At 41.8% G+C, this 23001-nt stretch overlaps 1 protein-coding gene and 1 pseudogene across 1 annotated transcript in view; both read right to left on the bottom strand.

Annotated features, from left to right (window-relative positions):
- Positions 1-23001, bottom strand: part of Tulp4 (TUB like protein 4) — a 164358-nt gene that overhangs the window by 98018 nt on the left and 43339 nt on the right. The window lies entirely within an intron of this gene.
- LOC142842595 (interferon-induced transmembrane protein 2 pseudogene) lies at positions 929-1552 on the bottom strand (annotated as a pseudogene).

Genomic DNA, 23001 nt, shown 5'->3' with positions numbered 1-23001 from the left:
ACTTCAAAGCTGCATTTTCATTAAGGACAATAGTTCTCTACTATTCTTTTTAAACTTTTATTTATTTTCATGTGCATGGGTGTTTTGTATGCTTGTGTATAATGTGCCTTGTACCCATGTAGGTCAGAAGAGGGCACCAGATCCCCTAGGACCAGTGTTAGACAGTTTGCCCCACCATGTGGGTACTGGGAATCAAAAACCAGGTCCTCTGAAAAACCAGCTAGTGCTCTTAGCTGCTGGGCCATTTCTATAGCCCAGTTCTCTACTATTCGTGAAGCAGTCCAGGATCTTTCCGATTACTTCATACTACTCAAACTCTTAAAATTGAAATTGATTTTTATTTAAACCTAATCTTTAAGACATATGGCACACTGCATTATATGTCAAGATGTCAAAAAATCAACAAGACAGTTCTACTGTATGTAACTCAATAGGTCCTGTAGCTTTCTTTTTTTTTAAATTTATTTATTTATTAAGGATTTCTGCCTCCTCCCCGCCACCGCCTCCCATTTCCCTCCCCCTCCCTCCCCCCCCATCAAGTCACCCTCCCTCATCTGCTCCAAGAGCAATCAGGGTTCCCTGACCTGTGGGAAGCCCAAGGACTGCCCACCTCTATCCAGGTCTCATAAGGTGAGCATCCAAACTGCCTAGGCTCCCCCAAAGCCAGTACGTGCAGTAGGATCAAAAACCCACTGCGATTGTTCTTGAGTTCCCATTCTTCCTCATTGTCTGCTATGTTCAGCTAGTCCAAATTTATCCTGTAGCTTTCTAAGAGTTTTAAATCATCCGGTCTCTAAAGCACTACAGTTGTTGTTCTGACCTTCCTGCTTCAGAGAAACTGAAAAGGAAGTCAAATCAGCATGCATTACAATGGGTCTTCTGAGAACCTACCAGTTCTTACCTGTTCTGCTATTGTTGAGGGTTTTTTTTTTGTCGTCATGTGCACTTTATTGAATCCACTGTGGACAGATGCAGGAAGGTAACATTTGCCTACGCATAGGGTAAAGGAAGGGTCACTGGACGGGCAGCTGTGGACTGTGGCGCGTGGGGCAGGACTAGAATCCAGAATGCGGCATTCTCTGTGAAAAGGCTTGAAAGACAGCCACAGAGGTGGTGGAGACAATAATGATGCAGATTATAACCATTAGGATGCTGAAGATCAGGGAGCTGATATTCAGGCACTTGGCAGTGGAGGCGTAGGCCTGAGCTCCAATCATATCACCCACCATCTTCCTGTCCCCTGGACTTCACAGAGTAGGCATAGGCAATGAAACCCAGGCAACAGACGTTCAAGAAGAGTGCATTGAACAGGGACCAGACCACATGGTCAGGCACAGAGACCTCTCTGGGCATGTTGATCACGGTGGTTCTCACCACAGCTGAGTTGTGGGGTTCTCCCAGCTCAGTCACCCAATACTCCTCTTTGATTGTCTCATAGCTTGGGGGAAGTCCGGCATTGGTGCTCATGAAGGCTTGGGTATTATGGCTCATGGTACTGACTCGAACAATCACCCCGTCTGGAGGAGAGGATGGCAGCAGCTACCCTGGCTCTGTTGAGGGTTTTTTTATTGTTCCTGTTACTTCCCCAAATTCTGGGATAGCTTCCTTTTTTGTCTTAAAAATAGCTGAATGGATTTGTTTACTAATATTTTTTTAACTCAGATCCCACTATGTAGCCCACGTTGGCCTTGAACTCATGATTCTCTTGCCTCAGACTACCAAGTTTTAGGATGACAAGTGTGTGCCACCACACACAGTGTTAGGTGGAATTAGGTCTTTTAAAATTTAGGAAACAGGAAATTCAGATCTATTCCCAGAAGAATAATCTCAACAGGCCTCTGTTCTGGAACTTAATGTAAGTAGTTCTTAGCAGTTATAAGGCAAGGGGATTTTATTTTAAACACGTGGTTTTGGACAGCAAGTATGCCTGTGCCAGCTAAGGAACTAAACACCTTGCTATACTCCTTTGTGGCCTCCACTTTACTTTAGAATGTATTATTCACCAGTGCTTTTTAGGTATCATATACTGTCCTGCACGGACCATATGTCATTTCACCAACTACTAATTCTAAAATTTAAGTGGCATTCTTTACCCTGAAGTTTTGCTCCGACATACAATGGGAGACTGAAGACCAAAGTGCATTTAGCCTGTATGGCTGGGGCCAAGAGCAGGAGGAACATCAGCTATGGCCAGCCAGGTCCAGCCAGGGTCATCAGACATCATTCGTCTCCAGGCTTGAAAATTTCTGTTGGCGTCTCTTCTGGCTCCTGGGACCAGAATATGAATGACAACTGCTCCAAACTTCAAATTCTCTTTAAGTCCAGTGGAAGTGAACACTATTTGTTTTCCCTTGCCAGGCTGTCCACAGTTGTTCTGCATCTCGCTGCTCTCTAAGAGCTATTTTATACCATTTCACTGATGATGCCAGGAACACAGAGCACCCACACCCAGGTCATCACCAGCTGTCTCACACTGAGCTGACTCTCAGCAGGAGCCCCAGCTAGAGGGTAGGACTGGCAGGCAGAGGGTGAGTGCTAGATGTCTTAAACAGCAGATGTCACACAATGCTCTATCTCTGACAGAGAAAATAAAGACTTGGGAACTTTTTAAAAAAATTTTCGGCCGGGCGGTGGTAGCGCACGCTTTTAATCCCAGCACTCGGGAGGCAGAGGCAGGCGGATCTCTGTGAGTTAGAGGCCAGCCTGGTCTACAAAGGGAGTTCCAGGACAGGCTCCAAAAGCTACAGAGAAACCCTGTCTAGAAAAAAAAAAAAAACCAAAAAAAAAAAAAATTTTTTTCGCTGTCAAAACTACTCTGATTTTACTACCATCATGTCAGCACCACATAATTTACTCCCAGCAAATCACAGAAATTACTACTGTTTAAACTACAGACCTGAGCTTTGAATCCATCTCAAGAGACTATTCCACATGACACAATGATGCTCCTTTCTGAGAAATGAGAACAGGCACTTATACAAAACAAATCCACCATGAAAACATGTACTCTCTGTGTCTTTGTATTTATAGTTTGAATGTGCATATCATTCATTCAATGTGGAAACATGTAGAGAAGAAAAGCTCCCTCTTGCCCTTCTATTTCTCTTTGCAGGGACGCATCCCTTCTAGAAACAGTCTATACATACAAGAATATATGAGCATTGATGTCCTAGGAACCAACAGTGGCATCTTCTAGTCTATACCAGAAACTCAGTCAGCTCCCACTTTTGGAAAATGTCCTTTAGGATCAAACAGCTCTCATGGTGAACAGTCTCAATCTCCAAGTCCTGACCCTGCCTACCGCACTCTATGCCAGGAGATGACTCAAAGCTTCCAATGCTCAGCTGCCGTTCCTTCTAAAGTGACATCACTACAAGTAATTTTAACAAAAAAAAAAAAAAAGAGCTGCACGAAATAAAGGCCTGAGGTTAAAAATGTGGTCTTTATGTGAAAATGTGTTGGTATTTTTAAAACTGATTCTAACAAGATATAAAGGGAGACACGTTAGCAAATTGCACTGTACTTTGCACAATGGCTCTTTAAAACTATAAATTAATTCTATCAATTGCCTTCAGAATAGGTGAAGCTATACCATGACATGTTTTTCTACTCTTGTAGAAAACTTTTAGGATCACACAGAAAAAAAGAAAGAAAACACACACACACACACAGAGAGAAACCTAGAAGAGTGTGATTAAAAAAAAAATTCTCTGTACGATGCTGAATGAACTAAGTAGCTGTGTTAAATACCGCAAAAAATTAAAAACATTAACATGGGATCCAGAGATGGCCCTCCATTTCATAGCACTTGTTGCTCTTGCACAGGACCCAAGTTCAGATCCCGGCACTCACACAGAAGCTCAAGAGCCTGAAACTACAGTTCCAGGGGACATAACAGCTTCTTCTGGCCTCTGTGGATACTGGTACACGCATGGCATATGTTCACAGAGACACATACACATAAAAAAAATAAAAGTGATACAACAGTCTCTACCATGCAATCGGTACTTCAGTAGTTTAATTTGTAGACATCATTTTGATACAGAAAAAAAAATATACTAAAAAACATAATCTTATTTCCACAGCAGCAGGTACAGGACATTAACCAATACTTGGTATCTTATCTAGTGCCAGATAATTGGCAGGCCCAGGTCCCTTGAAGACACAGCAGACACCCCTCCTAACTGAACTATATTTAGGCTTGAAAATTTTTTTGTAACCTGTACACACAAGCTTTAAGAGAAAGCTGTGTTTTTTTTTCATGTGACTAAAGAGGCAATCAAAAGAATACTAGTCTTGATCAGCAGTAAGCTAACTAACTTCCTGGCTCCAACAGAAAGGCAGTGTGGAGTGAAATTACAAGTTTCTGTGTATAGATCAAATACAGGTATGGAATATTCTAGACACCAAAGACTTTTGAGAAGTATACATACCATCATTAAAACCGAAGGTATTAACTGGTCAAGCCTGAACATCAATAATCACAATCTATCTATTTTGCTGTCAGAAATCATAACATATGTCCACTGAACGAGCTTGGTATGATCTATGGAAGATCCCTTTGTGGACAAACAGCAAGAGGGTCTAGGGTCAAAGTTAGTACAGATAAGCAAGGTGTAGAGTTCACATCTCTAGCAAATGTTGATGCCACTCAAGTGAGCGTTTTTAGATAGGGGCCAGTTATGCAACAAAACTGTTTCTATGATGCAATGGATCCTTCTTAATAAAGACCAATAAAAGTAACTTCAAACTAGTTTTCCAACTACAGAAGGATATTTCAAAGTTGACATGTCTAAATATTTTCGAGGTTAAATAAAGCACCTAAAGTTTTATATTAATGATGAAAAATATGCTACAAGAAAAAAACATTCACAAATAACTTCTAAAATCAGAATGTAGTTGGTATCAACACTTTTTAAAATGGGGCTATAGGTTCCTTTGTAGCACAAATTCTAATTATTCTTAATAATAAAAACCTGGAGTCAGATATTAGGGGATGAAAGCTAAGTGATCACAGAAGCAGAGCAGAGAGCCACTAGAGAGACCTCTATGGAATCCTCAGACCAAAAAGGCGATCCTATTGTCAGACTGAGTTTTCTAACTGACTGCTTCAGACTGCGTCTCCAGACAGCACTGAGCTCTTGTCTCCTTCTGTCTTATATTCCTCTTTCTACCCAGCCATATCTCTTCCTGGCTCCACCTCCCTAGTGCTGGGATTAAAGTTGTGGAATTCAAGGTGTGAACCACCACTACCTGGCCTTTAGTGGCTTACCTCTGCACTCTGATATTTAGGCAAGCTTTATTTGTTAAAATACAGACAAGATATCAGTGCATTCCTTATTAAAAAGAAAATTATATGGTTAGGAGTACGTGGTAGAGAGGTGGAAGAGAAAGCAGAGCAGTTTGCACTGTGGAGTGAGGTGGAACTGAAGAGGCGACTACAGTGAGGAACAGGTGGCTATGTGGAGCTTGCACCACCTATGGCTACAGTGATGTCTGGGCCTGCCAAAGGCCATGTCTGGGTCCCCAGTCCTACTTCAGCTGGGGTCTGTGTTGACATCTACGTTGCCACCAAAGGCCATTTGGATGTCCATAATTTGTGCTGCTGCCATGGGCCAAACTGATCTAAGTAGCCTGTGTTGCCACTGAGGGCCATATCTGGGTCACTGGCCCAGCTGTAGCTAGGGTCTGTGTTGATGTCTGTGGCCTGAGTTACAACCAAAGGTCCATGGTTAGGGTTGCCACCTGAGACCATGTGGATGTCTCAGGGCCATGGGGTTGCCAAGGGCCTACTGATCTGAGTGGCTAGCACTGCCACCTGAGGTCATGTTGGTGTCTGAACAACATGCTGAGCTGGTTCCACCCCTCACCTGCAGAGGGAGAGTTGGTCCTGCCCCTCACTGGCAAGCAGCACCCACAGTGGCATGGGTTCAGTGGCAGCAGTACAGGAGAGCTGGCCCCGCTCCTCGACAGCAGCTGCTCAATGGCATAGGCAGGGGTGTGGGCTGGCTTTGAGGGTACAGGAGAGCTGGCCCTGATAGCACAGGCATAGTCCTGTCCTTTACCTGCTGAACAGGGGTAAGGGAGGCCCGGCGGAAACCTGGGCTGACTAGCCCAGGCACTACCCAGGCCCAGATCCAGGGTCTTAAGACTCTACCCCGACATCTACCCCATCTAACTCTCAGCTGCTAGAGCATGTAAAGGGGCCAGTCCTGTGTTATCATAGCTTCAGAATCTCCATGACTCAGGACAATAGGGTATCTGAGAGTCTCGGGAAGGGTCCAGTATTGATGGTGTAGCAGAAGCCAGAGGTCCTGAAGCAAGCCAGCAATTCATTACAATGAAAGCTGTTTGGGCAAAAAGTTATACTGCACAACACACCTCAGCAACCAACGTCACTGCAACAAACAATATGCGATGGAGAGGCGGGAAGACGGAGCCTCTGATGCAGAGACAGCCGTGACTGCTATGAGAGAAGGCTGTGACTGATAGGGGAGCAAGTCGATGCCCAGAATGTTGGTGAGGTGTGCCTTTTTAATTTTAACGTTAATTTTTATTTATTTTCTTTTCTTTTAGGGGGAGGTTACAAGGGTGGAAGGCAGATATGAAGGACTGAGAAATGAATGGGTTTAGATTGGGGTGCATGATGTAAAATTCCCAAAGAATCAATAAAAAATTATGTTAAAAAAGAAAATTATGCAATGAAAATGAAAGTAATAAGATAAGCAGCTAGCTTTTAATGTCAGAAGACTCTCTTCCCATGTTCCTCTCCAAAGGGAAATGAAGATGTTAAGTATATACCTTTCCAAACAGTGCAGGCAGGCCTTGTACTGAAAGAAAGTGTATATACTAATTTGAAAATGATGGTAAGTGGCTTGCATCCTTGAAAGAGAGATGCTGAAAGATTTGAACAACAAGCTGTAATTTAGGGATTCACTAATTCAATGAAATAGAACACAGACCCACTAATTAAGGGAGGGGGAACAAAACTTAGGACTAGAGAGATGGCTTAGCAGTAAAAAGCACCAGCTGCTCTTCCAGAGGACCTGGATTCAGCTGCCAGCACCTATATGGTGGCTTACAACCCTCAATATAATTTCAGTCCCACAGGATCCAATACCCTCTTCAGTCACTGCAAACAGATAGCACACAGACATACATGTAGGCAAAACACCCATACATAGAAAGTAAAAATAAAGGGAAAATTATAAAAACAAACTTATTCATGGAGAGACTCTGGCACATTAGATTAAATAGGCTTTCTAGGTTCTTATCTAGGGACTTACTGTGTATCTCTCTCTCTTTTTTTTTAAAAGTACCCAAATGGGCTTCTTTTTTTTAAAATATTTATTTACTTATTATGTATACAATATTCCGCAAGCTAACTACATGCTAGAGTGGACTTTGGGGATGCAGACTTCTTTTGTCTTTATGAGTCATTTCTGGTCTTGTAAGCAACCCTAATTAAAACACACTGGTTCTTCAGGTTGACTTCAGTGGTATCTTTACTTTGGTCTGCTGTCAGCTCCCTATCTGAGGTGAATAGATCTTTGTTAAGAACAGTGTCCCACAATATACACCTTATATAGACACTGCTTTTCCCATAAGAGACTGCTAGTTCAAAGGGTGAGCTCAAAGTCGGTCCATCCTGGAATTCTGTCTCAAGGCTCTGCACCCTGAGAACTCACTGATACGGACAGGCAGGCACAGGAAGGCTTCTTACTGTTTCACAGGTGCCTTGTGCTGGGACACAGCCTGGATGCGAAGCTGTTTGTGGCTAACCTCCTGCCACAGTCATCTGGAGATGGGGCAGTGCGGCAGAGGGCTTCAATTAATGTGTTCAAAACCAAGGAATCAATTCTGACCATTAGCCACGTTATTTTGGAGATGGGGGAGGGAGCTTCAGTTATTTTTTTAATCAAACAATTAATTCTGATCATTAGCCCAGCTGGTTCCAGCAAGTCCCCCCAAGGCCAAACCCAAAAGCAGACAGACGGTCCTGAAGATTCACTGCTAGCTTTAATGATCCAAAGACCAAAAAGTAATCAGAGTAAAATGTAAACTTTCCTGTGTGCCAAGACCTACTGAGCTTAAGAAGGGAAGAAAAATGCATAATTTTAATATGTTTAACTTCCATGCTTGAAATTATGTTAGTTCCTTTGGAGAATACAACCAGAAAAGGATGCAAAAATAACTACCAAAGATTCTTCTTTGAATAAGAAAAAAGTGATTGGGTTCTTCCCTTCATGTTCCATCACTACACACAATCGTGAACAAAACTCATTTCCTTCTAGGTCAAAGGGGAAGACGGGGTGACTGGCACAGAAACCCACATAAAGGAAAGAACCAAATGGGGGAAGACTTCCTATGAGGTCACTACTTTTTCCCTATTCAACTTCAAAGAATCTATATTGAAGTAGTGAGCACAGTTGCTAACTATTTGGAAACAAAGCCTCACAGCCAGCATCAAGTGAGCATTCCCCTAGGGGTCTGACCCAAGCCAACAGTTGGCCTTCTCATCTCCCCTACAAATAGTCTGGGGGGCACTGCTTGTTTCCTAGTCTTCTGCTGGGAGAGCACTATCAACATAAAGTGTTACAGCTTCTGAAAAACACACAATGACACCATCAAAATCAGCATTTTCCTCCAAGTTGTCTGTGTTTCAGTCAGTGTAGGGAAAAGTGCCAAAGAAACCACCCTGGCTCTGAAATCAGAGCCAGTGAAAGAAATACACCCTGGCTCAGAGATCTGAGCCAGTGAAAGAAATACTTTAGCCCTGAACCCAGTACCAAAGAAATACATCCTGGCTCTGAAACTAGTGCCAAAGAAACATACTTTGCCCTGGAATCAGAGCCAGTGAAAGAAATAAATAGGTCCTGGCCCCAAAACTAGAGCCAAGAAGCTATTAAAAAAAGAAAAAAAAAAAAAGGCCAGTGAAAGAAACACACTTTGGCCCTAAAATCAGAGCCATCTCTGACCCTGACCAACTAAACTAACCAATCCCTGAGCAGGAAAAACTAGCCAATCCTTGAGCAAGAAAAACTAACCAATCCCTCTTCTCCCTGGGAAAACTCCACCCCTAAGAAGCCCTATAAAAGCCCTGTACCTGTTCAGTTTGTAACTGCCCTTTTTCCACCCTGGCAGAGGCAGCTACTCTTCCCTCCCAATGAATCTCACTGAATGAGGTTTGAGTGAAGTCCTTCTTTTGCTGGAGTAGAGGCAGAGCAGAGCTAGGCAGGGCTGGAACACTTTCACTGGGGAAACCTTCCTGTAGCAGAGCAGAGCTGTTACATTGGGGAAAGCTTTCTCTAGAGCAGGGCTATAAGTTGCTACACTTACTGTGACCTGTGCTATTCCCTGGCTTCTGAATGCAAGGATCTGTTTCCATTTGAGCTGTGACACTTACAGTCAGGCCTTTAGAATTTTCTATGAATTGTGTATTATTACCCTACAAACGTTATTCCTGTCTTCCACTGAAAGGTCTCTAAATGGCCTCTTTATACCCAGGATTAACCAGATGTGTTATGTACAGCTAACTTATAGAAGATACCCGCGTTTCTTACCTAATTTTCTATAAGAACCAACAAGTTCCTTTATTTCTTGTTACTCAGTGACACCTCAAACAATTTACCAGGGAAGCTCTTTTTGTAAAAAGGTACTAACTTGCCGGGCGGTGGTGGCGCACGCCTTTAATCCCAGCACTCGGGAGGCAGAGGCAGGTGGATCTCTGTGAGTTCGAGACCAGCCTGGTCTACAAGAGCTAGTTCCAGGACAGGCTCCAAAGCCACAGAGAAACCCTGTCTCGAAAAACCAAAAAAAAAAACAAAAAAAAAAGGTACTAACTTCTTAAAACAAGTCATAAAATCACGTGACACACGTAAGTTTTCTCCAGATCTATCAGTAAAGTGTGTATGTCAGAGGACTGAGGGATTCGCTTAAATAAAAAAGAGAAATCTTAACAGCTGACCTAAGGTGATCTGTGCTTGTGTGGAGTGTTCACCCTCCACTCTACAAGTTTGCTTTGAGCCTTAGTAGCTCTAGGGGCCTTGAGTTTAATTGCCCTACAGACCAAGCTGGTTCAGGACTCAAAGATCTGTTTGCCGCTCCTGAGTGCTGTGATTCACCATGCCCTGCCTTTGCTCTGGTTTCTGTTGAGGCCATTGCTTAGACTGTTAAAGTCCAGCAGTGACCAAACCTCCTAGATGGTTCCCTCAGGCTCCCATGAGCTGGGATTACAAGTGTGGTCCACAACACCTGGTTTCTGGAAATTAAATTCTAAATGAAAGGGGCTGGAGAAATGGCTCAGCAGTTAAGAGCACTGACTGTTCTTCCAGAGGACCTGGGTTCAATTCCCAGCATCCTCATGGCAGCTCACAACTGTCTTAAAATCCAGTTCCAGGGCATCTGACACCTTCACACCAGTGCAGATAAAATAAATAAAAAAAAAACTATTTTAAAAAATTCTAAATGAAAGAAGTGGGAAATACATTGCTCTGAGGAAGATAAAATGGGCAGTGTCACTCTAAACAGAGTGGTCTGGGCTGGGAGTATGTGGCTCAATTGGTGGAATTTTTGCCTATACCAGAATCCAGAGAATAATCTTAGTGCCTCACCAAGAATGGCAGGAACAGTAACTTGGCAAGGCAATTCTTTCTAAAAAAAAAAAAAAAAGGGGGGGGGTGCAAACAGAACCCAGAGGGACAAACAAGCACATCAGAGCAAGCAAGGCACAACGTTTTTTAATTTGGTGACTGTGTCTTTTCCCCATTGGCTGGGTTCAGACCTCACAGCCTTTCACAACTGTTCAGTTTTCAAACAAGGTACAAAAAAAATGGAAGAAAAGGTGGAAAGGGTTGGGTCAGCTGCTTTGAGCCATGAAATTCTGGTCAGTGGCATGACTGGCATCACATAAACCAAGTGTGGCAGCTCATGTCAATAATCCTACCACCGGGAAGGTAGAGGCAAGAAAGAACTTCAAAGCCATACTTGGCTACCTATCTGTTTGAGGCTATCCTGAAATACATGTTACATGTTTCCAAAAAATAATGATAGAGTGGACCTGGAATAGCTCTAAGGAAAGGAAAGGAAGACTGTAAGCGACTCGTAGTAGGGTGAGGAGCCCCTGTAGAGGGAGCTGCAGCACGGCATTCATAGAGCACACTCACACCCACACACAGACTCACATTTGCCTCTATGACTAGCTCCCTAATGCTTACACCAGTTTTTACAAGAATATCTAAAGTGTCTAGTTCCAATGCCATATGTCTTCCTCATCCCTGAGCTACACACCTCCACCAACCTTTACTGAGCAGTGTCTGAGAAGTAGATCTGTGAGTGGCAGAGAAGGGTTGAAAAACTACAATTCAAGCACTTCTCCTGGGGGAATTCCAAACTAAACAATTAAAAACAACATCTGTGTGGTACTTGTTAGGCTCCTGGAAAATCTCCAATTTAATCCACAAAGTAGCCAAGTAATTGAGGATTCATTCAGTTCTCACAAGTGGTTTCTAGGTCAGGTTCAGTAGACTGCCCAGCCTTACTTCCTAAGTGGCTGAAAGTCCAACTGTGAGGGAACATAAGCCATACCTTCTGAGTATAGCGTGTGACTGAGGTCCTAAAGCAGCACAATTAGGTGATCACAGTTGGTGAAAGTGAAAGTTACTTTGCTTGGCTCTGACCAACAAACCATGAGGCAGTTCAGTTCTTGGAGACTTTTCTGGGCACAGGATCACACCGTTGGTGTAGTTCTGCCAGTTGATGAACATGAGGGCAGATGGTAAAGTGCTCTCTGCTAATCTAATGGAACTGCTGGCATCTGTGGGCCTGTTGGCTTACCCTGGCATTTTTATGTAAGATCTCAAAGGTACATCACAAGCAATGCTGCCACCTGGGAAAGGCAATCTTCTCAGAATGTTCTTCCCACAGAAAACAACATTTACATCTAAAAATGTTTGTTAGAAGACAGATCTCCAACAAATGGTACTGGCCAACAGTGAGTACCCGACAGGCCTCTGTTTAGCCCTGCCCTTCAAAACAGCAGTGTGTTCATTCAAGAAAACATGGTTTTAGGGACAAGCTCTCATTTCTGGACAAATAAAATCTTTACTGAAGACAGACTAAGCAAATTACAACTCAGAAAATAGGTGACTGAAAGTCAACAAAACCCAAGTGTCTTCCTATTGGTTCCCTGGCCATCATAAGGATTCAGGATCAGTTTCCTTGATTCTTCTTTCCTTTACATTATGCATCTTTAAAAACAGTAACAAAGCCGAGCTGTGGTGGCGCACACCTTTAATCCCAGCACTCGGGAGGCAGAGGCAAAAAAACAGTAACAAAATGCAACAACAAAACAGAATAAGACAAAACAACCAAGACAGGTCTCTCTATGTAACCCTGGCTATCTTGGAGCTATCTATATAGATCAGGTTGGCTTCAAACTAAGAGCCTCTTAGTTCCTCTACCTCCCAAATGCTGGAATCGAAGGTGTGAGTTACCATGCCTAGCACATTGTGCATCCTTTAAAAGAGCAAATGAGTGACTCATATTTTCAATTTCAGTTGCACGGGGTAATTCTTTCCCTCCCTAGCTAAGGGTTAACTCATCAATGGGGGTATGGAAGGTGTCTTTTACACAACCTCGAATAGCAAAAAGGTATTGGAGAGTCTAGTTCTCATTCCTGCACCTTCTCCATTGTCAGGAAGAACAATCTCTTGTCTTAAATAACAGCTCTGCAATAAAACGGAGCTCTAGGATACCGGTGATTCTTGGATTGGAATCTGCTCAAAATAGTGGACTCAAGATGACTGCATATTAAAAAAAAAAAAAAAGTGACCAAACTCACTGTCAGGATTCTCCAAAAGGAGGAATCAGCCTAAGGGGGGACTATCTGTAAACAGACTACTATCTGTAAATAGACTGAGAAACTAAAGAGGTTTTTTAAGGATGTATATTCACAATTATCTCACTAATTAAAATTCTAACTACCTTAGAAGAAATCTCTCTGTTCTTTAGTTCAGCTATGTATAGAAGAGTTTTTAAGAAAGATTGCCTGGCATGTCTGAGCTTAATTAGTGCTTGTCTTGCTGTAAGGAAGTCATAGATAAAAGACTCTCTAATGATTACAAAGTGTATGTTGATTTTCTTACCAGCAGTACGCAGTATTCTCGAGTCTACTTATAAGCTAGAAGTAAATATGCATGGATTCGTCTATAACCTGAATTTTAAAAAGGCTTTATCCCATTCAAATACTAATCAGGCCCAATCCTACTTAGCTTCCAAAAACAGAGACAAGATGAATCCAAGGTAGCATGATAAAAGACTAAAACAGAACTTCAAACTCTGATTCAGAATCTCGCAATAAATACTACCATATTTCACTATGTCAAAAAAAAATAAGCCTTTTTTTTCATGGCAGATTATCCAATAAACAAAGTCAAAAGTTATATAAAATATTTAGAGAAATATATGTTATATATACCAAAGATAAAGGACTAATATCCCCAATATACAAAGACTAATTTATTTTTTGGGCATGGTCTTATGACCATGATCTTTAAGGCCCAGGCTGGTCTCAAACTCTTATTTCTGTCTCTTCCTCCCGAGTGCTCATATCAGAAGTACATTAATTACCACAATATCTAGCAACAAAAAAACATAAAAGTTTGAAGGTTCAGTGGTACATGAACGGTTAGCATGGATAAGGCTCTAGTTCAATCCCTGGCACCAAAAGTTAATTAATTAAAATAAAAAATACAAGATAAGTGACCAAAATTCTTAACTATCAATGGATGAAGGAGACCAAACACAGTGGTCCACACTGTAATGAGGACTCCTTAGAAGCTTGAGCCAGGTCTCAGTGTCTTGAGGTCAACCTGAACAGCAAACCAACGCATAATTCATAAGGTAGGGAAAAAAATGGGCCCTGGATATTTGTTAAACAAAACAAAACAAAAAAACTTCAACTTTGCTCTTAAAAAGAGACACCCAACAGAAGAACTTCAAATGGCCAAAAGACACTTAAGGTTATGCTCAACTTCCTTAGTGATCAGGGAAATGCAAATCAAGACAACTTTAAGACCATCTTACACCTGTCAGAATGGCTAAAATCAAAAACACCAATGATAGCCTTTGCTGAAGAGGTTGTGGAGAAAGGGGTACACTCATCCATTGCTGGTGGGAATGCAATCTTGTGCAACCACTTTGGAAAGCAGTGTGGCGGTTTCTCAGGAAATTCGGGATCAACCTACCCCTGGACCCAGCAAACCACTCTTGGGAATATACCCAAGACATGCTCTATCATACAACAAAAGTATATGCTCAACTATGTTCATAGCAGCATTGTTTGTAATAGCCAGAACCTGGAAACAACCTAGATGCCCTTCAATGGAAGAATGGATAAAGAAAGTATGGAATATATACATATTAGAGTACTACTCAGCAGTAAAAAACAATGACTTCTTGAATTTTGCATGCAAATGGACGGAAATAGAAAACACTATCCTGTAGCCAGAACCTGGAAACAACCTAGATGCCCTTCAATGGAAGAATGGATGAAGAAAGTATGGAATATATACATATTAGAGTATTACTCAGCAGTAAAAAACAAGGACTTCTTGAATTTTGCATACAAATGGGCGGAAATAGAAAACACTATCCTGAGTGAGGTAAGCCAGACCCAAAAAGAGGAACATGGGATGTACTCACTCATATTTGGTTTCTAGCCATAAATAAAGGACATTGAGCCTATAATTCATGATCCTAGAGAAGCTAAATAAGAAGGTGAACCCAAAGACAAACATATAGTCATCCTCCTGGATATTAACCTTCATCAGGCGATGAAAGGAGACAGAGACAGAGTCCCACATTGGAGCACCAGACAGAATTCTCAAGGTCCAAATCAGGAGCAGAAGGAGAGAGAGCACGAGCAAGAAACTCAGGACCGCGAGGGGTGCACCCACACACTGAGACAATGGGGTTGTTCTATCGGGAACTCACCAAGGCCAGCTGGACTGGGTCTGAAAAAGCATGGGATAAAACCGGACTCGCTGAACATAGTGGACAATGAGGACTGCTGAGAAGTCAAGAACAATGGCACTGGGTTTTGATCCTAGTGCGCATACTGGCTTTGTAGGAGCCTAGGGTGTTTGGATGTTCACCTTACTAGACCGGGAAGGAGGTGGGAGGTCCACGGACTTCCCACAGGGCAGGGAACCCGGTCTGCTCTTCAGGCTGATGAGAGAGGGGGAGCTGATTGAGGGAGGGGGAGGGATATGGGAGGCGGTGGCAGGGAAGAGAAAGAAATCTTAAATAAATAAATAAATAAATGAAAGGAAGGAAGGAAGGAAGGAAGGAAGGAAGGAAGGAAGGAAGGAAGAAAGAAAGAAAGAAAGAAAGAAAGAAAGAAAGAAAGAAAGAAAGAAAGAAAGAAGAGGCACCCATTATAGGCTAGTGTCTGATATGAGGAAAAACATGTTTTTTTTTTCTTTCAGTCTGAGTCACTTCCATTAATATACTTTCTAGGCCCATCCATTTTTCTGAAAACTTCATTTTTAATTTACAGTTGAATCATTTTCTGTTTTGTATAAGTATCACATTCTCCTTAACCATTCATCTGCTGGTGGACTAGCCTCAAGAACCACCTATAAATAGAACATGAAACTAAAAAGGTTAAAGAAAGAAAAAGACTGTATTCACAATTATCTCACTAATTCTAACTTCTGGATGGTTATTTCCAAACATCTACCAGTAGCAGGGTAAGTGTGAGTATAACCTAATACTTAGAGGACAGGAGAGGGTGGTGTGATAGTAGGTGAGGAGGAAAGATAAAATACCCCAAAAGGACACCAGAGTCATGAAAAAAGACGAAGTTATGTGTGTGATAATCACATCACATATAACCCCCCGCAGAGGGAAGAGGAGGATGCTCAGGAGCATGAATCAGACTAGAGTAACATGCTAACAACGAGGGAATTTCAGTAGAGTGACTATCCTTCTATTTTGTTCCAACTTTAATGCATGCTTAATTTAGAAAAATATTTAATGCCTTTTATCCAAGGTTCTAAGACTTGCCTTTATGATTTCCACAGGAAGAGTGTCTAAAATTGCACAGTACAGCAAACAGCTATTAGCAAAGGAGCACGTGCAAGAGGGCTAACCCAGACTTAGATACGCTAAATTCCAAGATGGCTAACCCAGACTTAGATACGCTGAATTCCAAGACTAAATACTTTTATTATTATTATTATTATTTTATTTATTTATTTTGAATTAAAAATTTCCACCTCCTCCCCTCCTCCCATTCCCCCCCTCCCCCACCCCTCCCTCTCCCTCCCTCTCCCTCTCCCTCTTTTTTTAAAAAAAATATGTATTTATTTATTATGTATACAATATTCTGTCTGTGTGCATGTCTGCAGGCCAGAAGGGGGCACCAGACCTCTTTACAGATGGTTGTGAGCCACCATGTGGTTGCCGGGAATTGAACTCAGGACCTTTGGAAGAGCAGGCAATGCACTTAACCACTGAGCCATCTTCTCCAGCCCCTCTCCTTTTTTTTTTTTTCGAGACAGGGTTTCTCTGTAGCTTTTTGGTTCCTGTCCTGGAACTAGCTCTTGTAGACCAGGCTGGCCTCGAACTCACAGAGATCTGCCTGCCTCTGCCTCCCAAGTGCTGGGATTAAAGGTGTGCGCCACCACCGCCCTGCTCCCCCTCTCCTTTTTTAAAAGAGTATAAATACCACTCAAAAATTTTATATTAATTACATGTAGAAATAATATCAAGAATATTAGGTTATGTCTTATTAAAATTAATTCATTTGTCTATTTCTAAAAACAGCGTTGACTTAAATTTAATATTGGATATGTGGTTACTATTATATTCTTACCAAACATTAAAGATCTAGACTATGATATTGTTTTCTTTTTGAATTTTAAGAAGTGTCACCAGCTTTTAATCACAGCACTAGAAAGGCAGAGGCAGGTGGATCTCTGGGAGATCCAGGCCGGGCTGGCCAGCTTTGTCTACATAGTGAGTTTCAGGATAGTAATGGCTATGTAGAGAACCTGACTCGAAAGAAAGAAAGAAAGAAAGAAAGAAAGAAAGAAAGAAAGAAAGAAAGAAAGAAAGAAAGAAAGAAAGAAAGAAAGAGAAAAGAGAAGAAAAAGAAAATAAATAAAAGAGAAAATTTAAGAACTCTTTTCATCCTTAAGCAATTCCTTTGGTAAAGAGAAAAATGTTGATTTATACTGAAGATCCTAACTCCAGTAAGTGATTTCAATCTTAAAAATAAGCAATTCGGTATTTCAAAAATAATTAAAAGGAAAACTAAACAAGTACACTTGCTCATGTGAAGTCCTTCCCTAACTGACCACATTCAATCACTTTTGTTTTCTGTAGGAATAAAATCATTTCTCAAAGTCCTAAATATAAACTTATAGCATCTTACAAAGTCTTTAAACATTTATTTCTGCTACCAACAAGTCTACAGTCTTTAATAATTAGTGCTTCTAATGTAATTTTCTTTAACACTTGTTTCTGAGGGCCTAAAAGTATAAAAAAAGAAAGAAAAAGAACTTAGCAGATTTAAACACTGTTAGATGGGTGGGTTATACAGAGAGGGGGGAAAAAAGATGCTATTGCCCTGAACAGAAGGTAGTCCAGGATAAAGAAAGGTCTCTAAGACACAGACAGTGTCTTCTGCATTTTAAAAGATCAAATCTAACTGGGCCAAGTGGAAAAAACAACATATGTCACTGAGCATTCCCTAAAACAGCAACAATGAGGAAGAGAAACCAAATGTAGGTTGCCAGAAGGTATAATAAAAGCACCCAGCAGTGCAATCTTAGGCAAAACATACAGGCTTGTTTGTTTTGGAAGCTCAGAGTCAAGTGTGTGGGTAGATACAACAAGAATCCCTTCTTAACACATCCCATGGCAGCTTTGATTTTTAGACCAAAAACAAAACAAAACAACAACCTCCTAAACTATGATGCCCATTGCCAAGTGTTCTAAGGATACACTTCTGCAATTAGACATAAAGGGCTTGTTGAAATGTCTTCTAACAATTCTATGTACACTGGAGGTCATAGGTCAAGTTCTGTTGTCTTGAGAAGCAGCTGCACAAGTTTCCTATAATAGCTACTCAGGAGCACCTTGCAAATAAGAAAGCAAAACACAGGCTGGAGAGATGGATCAGAGGTTAAGAGCACTATCTGCTCTTTTTTTGTTTTTGTTTTTGTTTTTCGAGACAGGGTTTCTCTGTGGCTTTGGAGCCTGTCCTGGAACTAGCTCTGTAGACCAGGCTGGTCTCGAACTCACAGAGATCCGCCTGCCTCTGCCTCTGCCTCCCGAGTGCTGGGATTAAAGGCGTGCGCCACCACCGCCCAGCCTATCTGCTCTTTCAGAAGTCCTGAGTTCAAATCCAACAACCACATGTTGGCTCACAGTCATCTAAAATGACATCTGGTACTCTCTTCTGGCCTACACGGGCATATGCAGGCAGAACACTGTATATATATATATATACATACATACATACATACATACAGACAGACAGACAGACAGACAGACAGACAGACAGACAGACAAATCTAGAAGGGAGGAGGAAGAAAGAAAAGAAACACACTATAGGCTCCCAGTATCCTAGGAACCCCAAACTGAGGGTGAAACTAGTAACAGCAGCCTCGTCTCTCTCAATGGAGTGCCCCCTACCCCTACAACTCCCCATCAGTTTTTGTAAACCTCCAGTGCTTCTCTCACTTCACATTCCACTCTTCCATTCAGGAATCACCAAGACATTCAGCTATACTTTTCAGTGTTGTAAGAAGGCTGCTCGCTGGTTCCCGGCTGCTTAGCCCCGAGATAATCACAAAGAGAGTATATTATTTGCAATACTGTTTGATCAATAGTTTTAAGCATATTTCTGGCTAACTCTTACATCTTAATTTAACCCATCTCCATTAATCTGTGCATCACCACAAGGTCATGGCCTACCAGAAAAATTTCAGTGAATCTGTCTCCTGCGGCTTCATGACTTCTCCTTGACTCTACCTCCTTTCTCCCAGCATTCAGTTTAGTTCCCCCCACCCCGCCTACATAAATTCGCCCTATCAATAGGACAAGGCAGTTTCTTTATTAACCAATGGTATTCACAGCATACAGAGGGGAATCCCAAATCATTCCAGCCAGCCAAGGAAATGCAAATGAAGAAAACCCTAAGGATTGTTATAGAGTATTGGGGGAAACTCACTCATATCTCCAAGTTCTATGTTCCAGGACAAAGAACTATACCAGGAACACATGGATATTAATAGAAACAGTGTATATAAATAAAGATAAAATCACTCCCAAGAATAGGAGTAATCTAATGATCTGGGAAAAGACATCTACTAGGACATAAGGCTCAATACCCTTTACAGGTCATTTACATAGGACCTTCCTCTCCCATCTTTGTATATAGGAGTCAGCTTTTTTCCCTCACATTATATTCTGTTTGTTGCATTAGCAACAGGCAGAAAAATGTTTCAAGTCCTCTAGAGACTGGCTTCTTTCACTATGTTACTCTTGATGCCAATGTCTCCAGCTCCTTTTCCCCTATCACAGGATGACAGTGCGTCTGAGAACAGGTTTGAGGGAGGGAGGGGGGGAGGAGAGGGAGGGAGAGAGGGAAAAAGGGAGGGAGGGAGGGAGGGAGGGAGGGAGGGAGGGAGGGAGGGAGGTAGGGAGGGAGGGAGGGAGGGCGAGCAGATTCCATATAATCCCTGGGTTTGCTGGCCAGCCAGCCCAACCTAGTATGTGAGACCCTGTCTCAAAAACCAAGACAGGTCTCAGAGATTGACACCCCCTCCCCTCCCTCCCTCCCCCTCCCCTCTCACACACACACAGAATTAAAATAGTTTAGTAATAAAAAATCTTAAATTTTACTATTTTCAGGTTCTTACAAAAATACTGGAAAGTAAAAGGCACTAGGATCTGAAAGGAGTAAGAAGCAAAGGGAATACCCAAGATGATAATCACAAAAGGGAGTTCTAGAAATCAGATGGGAAACAAACCACTGAGTAACTCTAATCAAGATGTAGTAGCACAAATGATTCCCAGGTGGAGCGCTCCAGGGACAAAGTTAGAACAAGTGAACCACATACAGGATGGAGTCACAGTGAAGATAAAGGCACTGAACAGAATACTGATTTCTATATTCACATTTGCTTTCTTAACATTTTTTTTCTCTGAAAATGATACTTTAATGGTGTTTGGTGTATACAAAAATGCTGCTTTATTCCACCCACAAACAACTCTACTACTGCTTTTTATGACTATGTCTGGCCCCACTTGACCAGCCCTGCCTTCCCCTAATCTCCAGCACTTCACTGTCACAGGCACAGGGAACAACCCCTCACAACCATTCACTGTCTGTCTGCTCGCCACAGCGCCTCTTCAGTTCACCTTCTGGAAACAATGTCATATGGAAGGAATACAGGAGTAAATTCGAATCCCAAGTCTGCCGTCATCTAGCCTTGTAGTCTTAAGGAAGATCTCCTCTCTGAGCTGCAATTCCTTTGACATTATTGCAAAGTTAATACCAAGTTGTAGAGAGTTGTTCAGTGGCTAAAAAATAATGAACATGAAGAACTTATGGAGTATAGATGAAACTGTCATCAGCAACAGCAACAGTATAGCCACCTGAATGGTAGCCATTGTGATATCCAAGTCATCTAGGCTGGCAGAGTTCTTGTTTCATCACTGTACAGCCAAAGACCAGCAGGATCCAGCTCAGCACAGACCTTCAAATGGTTAATCAATCAAAATGAGCTCAAGGGATAGCTTGTTCTCTGTCTTGCCCAGAAACCTCTGATGACATGGGTCCAAAGCATGTCATCCTCCAACCTTCTACAGTACTCAGTACAACAGCTACCACACACTTCTGAAGTTAACTGTGGCAATGTTTTAAAGTAGATTATCATAAATGTGCATGGAGGAGCAGTGCCACAGGGTCCCAGGGACGCACAGCTCATCAGTTGCGTAGTAAGTGCATTTGCTCTCTGAACCAAAAGAGAACAGCAGTGGAAAGAAGCACTAATCACTATACTTGTACTATCCTCCTCGCTAACCACAAATAGACTATCTATGGAGAATCTGTGTGAGAAACAAAAGCTTTGTGGGCTTTGTGGGCTTTGCTGGCTTTAACACAGAATGAATTTTCTCAGTAGAATTCATGTATATATTACTAAATGTTAAATTCTGCAAAATGCTTATAAATCAAAGCTTTCAATGCCACAATAAAACCCATTACTTTGTATGTTAACTTAATGAGTTTTAAAAAGTGTTTTCAACTCTTATGGATTTAAGAAAGCTTGTGCCCTAAGGTGTAGATCTGGAGTCTGGCTCTGAGTCTTCACCACAGAGCATGACAGAGCCATAAAACTGAATTTAAAAAGTCCTTCTCATAATCCAGACATTTCTGTTGTTTTTTTTTCTAGAATTGTGATGCATGCCATGCAGTGGTTTTTAGAGGGGAAAAAGTACTTTAGAAATAATTTCTGTAATATTTTAGTAACTCTTGGGGAAACTGAATATCTACTGTTAAGTACAATCTCCAGAAAAGCTAGGTGAAAATGTTTAGGGAAAAGAGCTGTAAAGAGGCTTGACTAGATGTGGTGGTAAAGGAAGATGGAGAAAACAGCGTTTATGATATGGAAGCCGGATACAGAGGGAAATCTTGCTGTAACAATTGAATTTGGGACCAGAAATCCTCATGGATATCAGAGAACCTTGACTGCTGACTCTTCACGTCTATTGAAATGGAGGTACCAGGGACTGGTCTGAAGGTAGAGGGGCCGGTGGGAAAGGAGTTATATGTAGGAGAATGCTCTTTCATTTCCCGACCACTCAGACCCTAATAATCACACAGAAACTGTAATAACTACAACACTGCTAGGCCTATTAGCTCGGGCTTTTTATTAACAAACTCTTACATCTTAAATTGGGCCATTTTTATTAATCTGTGTATTGCCACAAGGCTGTGGTTTCGGGTCCTTCTTTTTCAGTGGCTACATGGTATCTCTCTGAATCTACCTACTCTATATATACCTCTTCCAGCCTGGTTATATTCTGCCCTGCTATAGGCTGAAGCAGCTTCTTTATTAACCAAAGGTAATAAAACATATTCAAAGCATACAGAGGGGAATCCCACATCAATTATACTGCAGTGACTATGACTTGATACTACTGAAGCTCAATCTTAAATCTCATAGATCAAATTGGACAATACAATCTGGAAGCAGAGGGAGAAGAAAGGAGACAGAAATGTAGGAGCCCTTAGATTTCAAGACAGGGTTTCGCTGTTGCTTTGGAGCCTGTCCTGGAACTAGCTCTTGTGGACCAGGCTGGCCTTGAACTCACAGAGATCTGCCCGCCTCTGCCTCCTGAGTGCTGGGATTAAAGGTGTGAGCCACCATCGCCTGGCACTAGACTGTTGGTTTTACAAACTGCTGTTTGTAAAAACTATTGGTTTCCCACTGACGTAAGATACAGAATTTGTCCATTCTGTTGATGAGCATTTGGGTTTCTTCCAGTTTTTGGCTGTTAGAATCATAACTGCTGTGAACATTCATGTATAGTGTATATCTTTTGGTAGAGCTATGCACACAGAAAGTAGAATTTCTGAGTTATAGTGTTGGCATGTAAGAATAGAAATTGCCAAATAAGTTTTCCAGAGTGGTTATACCATTTTACATTCCACTATTGGAATTTTCAGTTGTAAAGCCAGGTTGAAAGTCTGCTTCTCAGTGCAATTTTAATGAAGGGAGGGAGGGAGGACGGACGAACTAACAATGTACACAACAGGGATGAAGGGATGAATCTACTACACTGAGTAAAATAAGTATATAATGAGAAACACGGGTTACCCTTCAGTGGGGACACGCCTTACTGACACAGAAGCACCTCCTAAAAGTCCTGATGGATACTACACCAAGATGAGACAGGAACTTGCTCTCTTTTCAGTCTGAA

Source organism: Microtus pennsylvanicus, chromosome 1 (assembly GCF_037038515.1).
Source record: "Microtus pennsylvanicus isolate mMicPen1 chromosome 1, mMicPen1.hap1, whole genome shotgun sequence".
Classification (NCBI taxonomy): domain Eukaryota; kingdom Metazoa; phylum Chordata; class Mammalia; order Rodentia; family Cricetidae; genus Microtus; species Microtus pennsylvanicus.
Note: the sequence above shows the minus strand (reverse complement) of the source record. Positions and strands in the feature narration are given on the sequence as shown.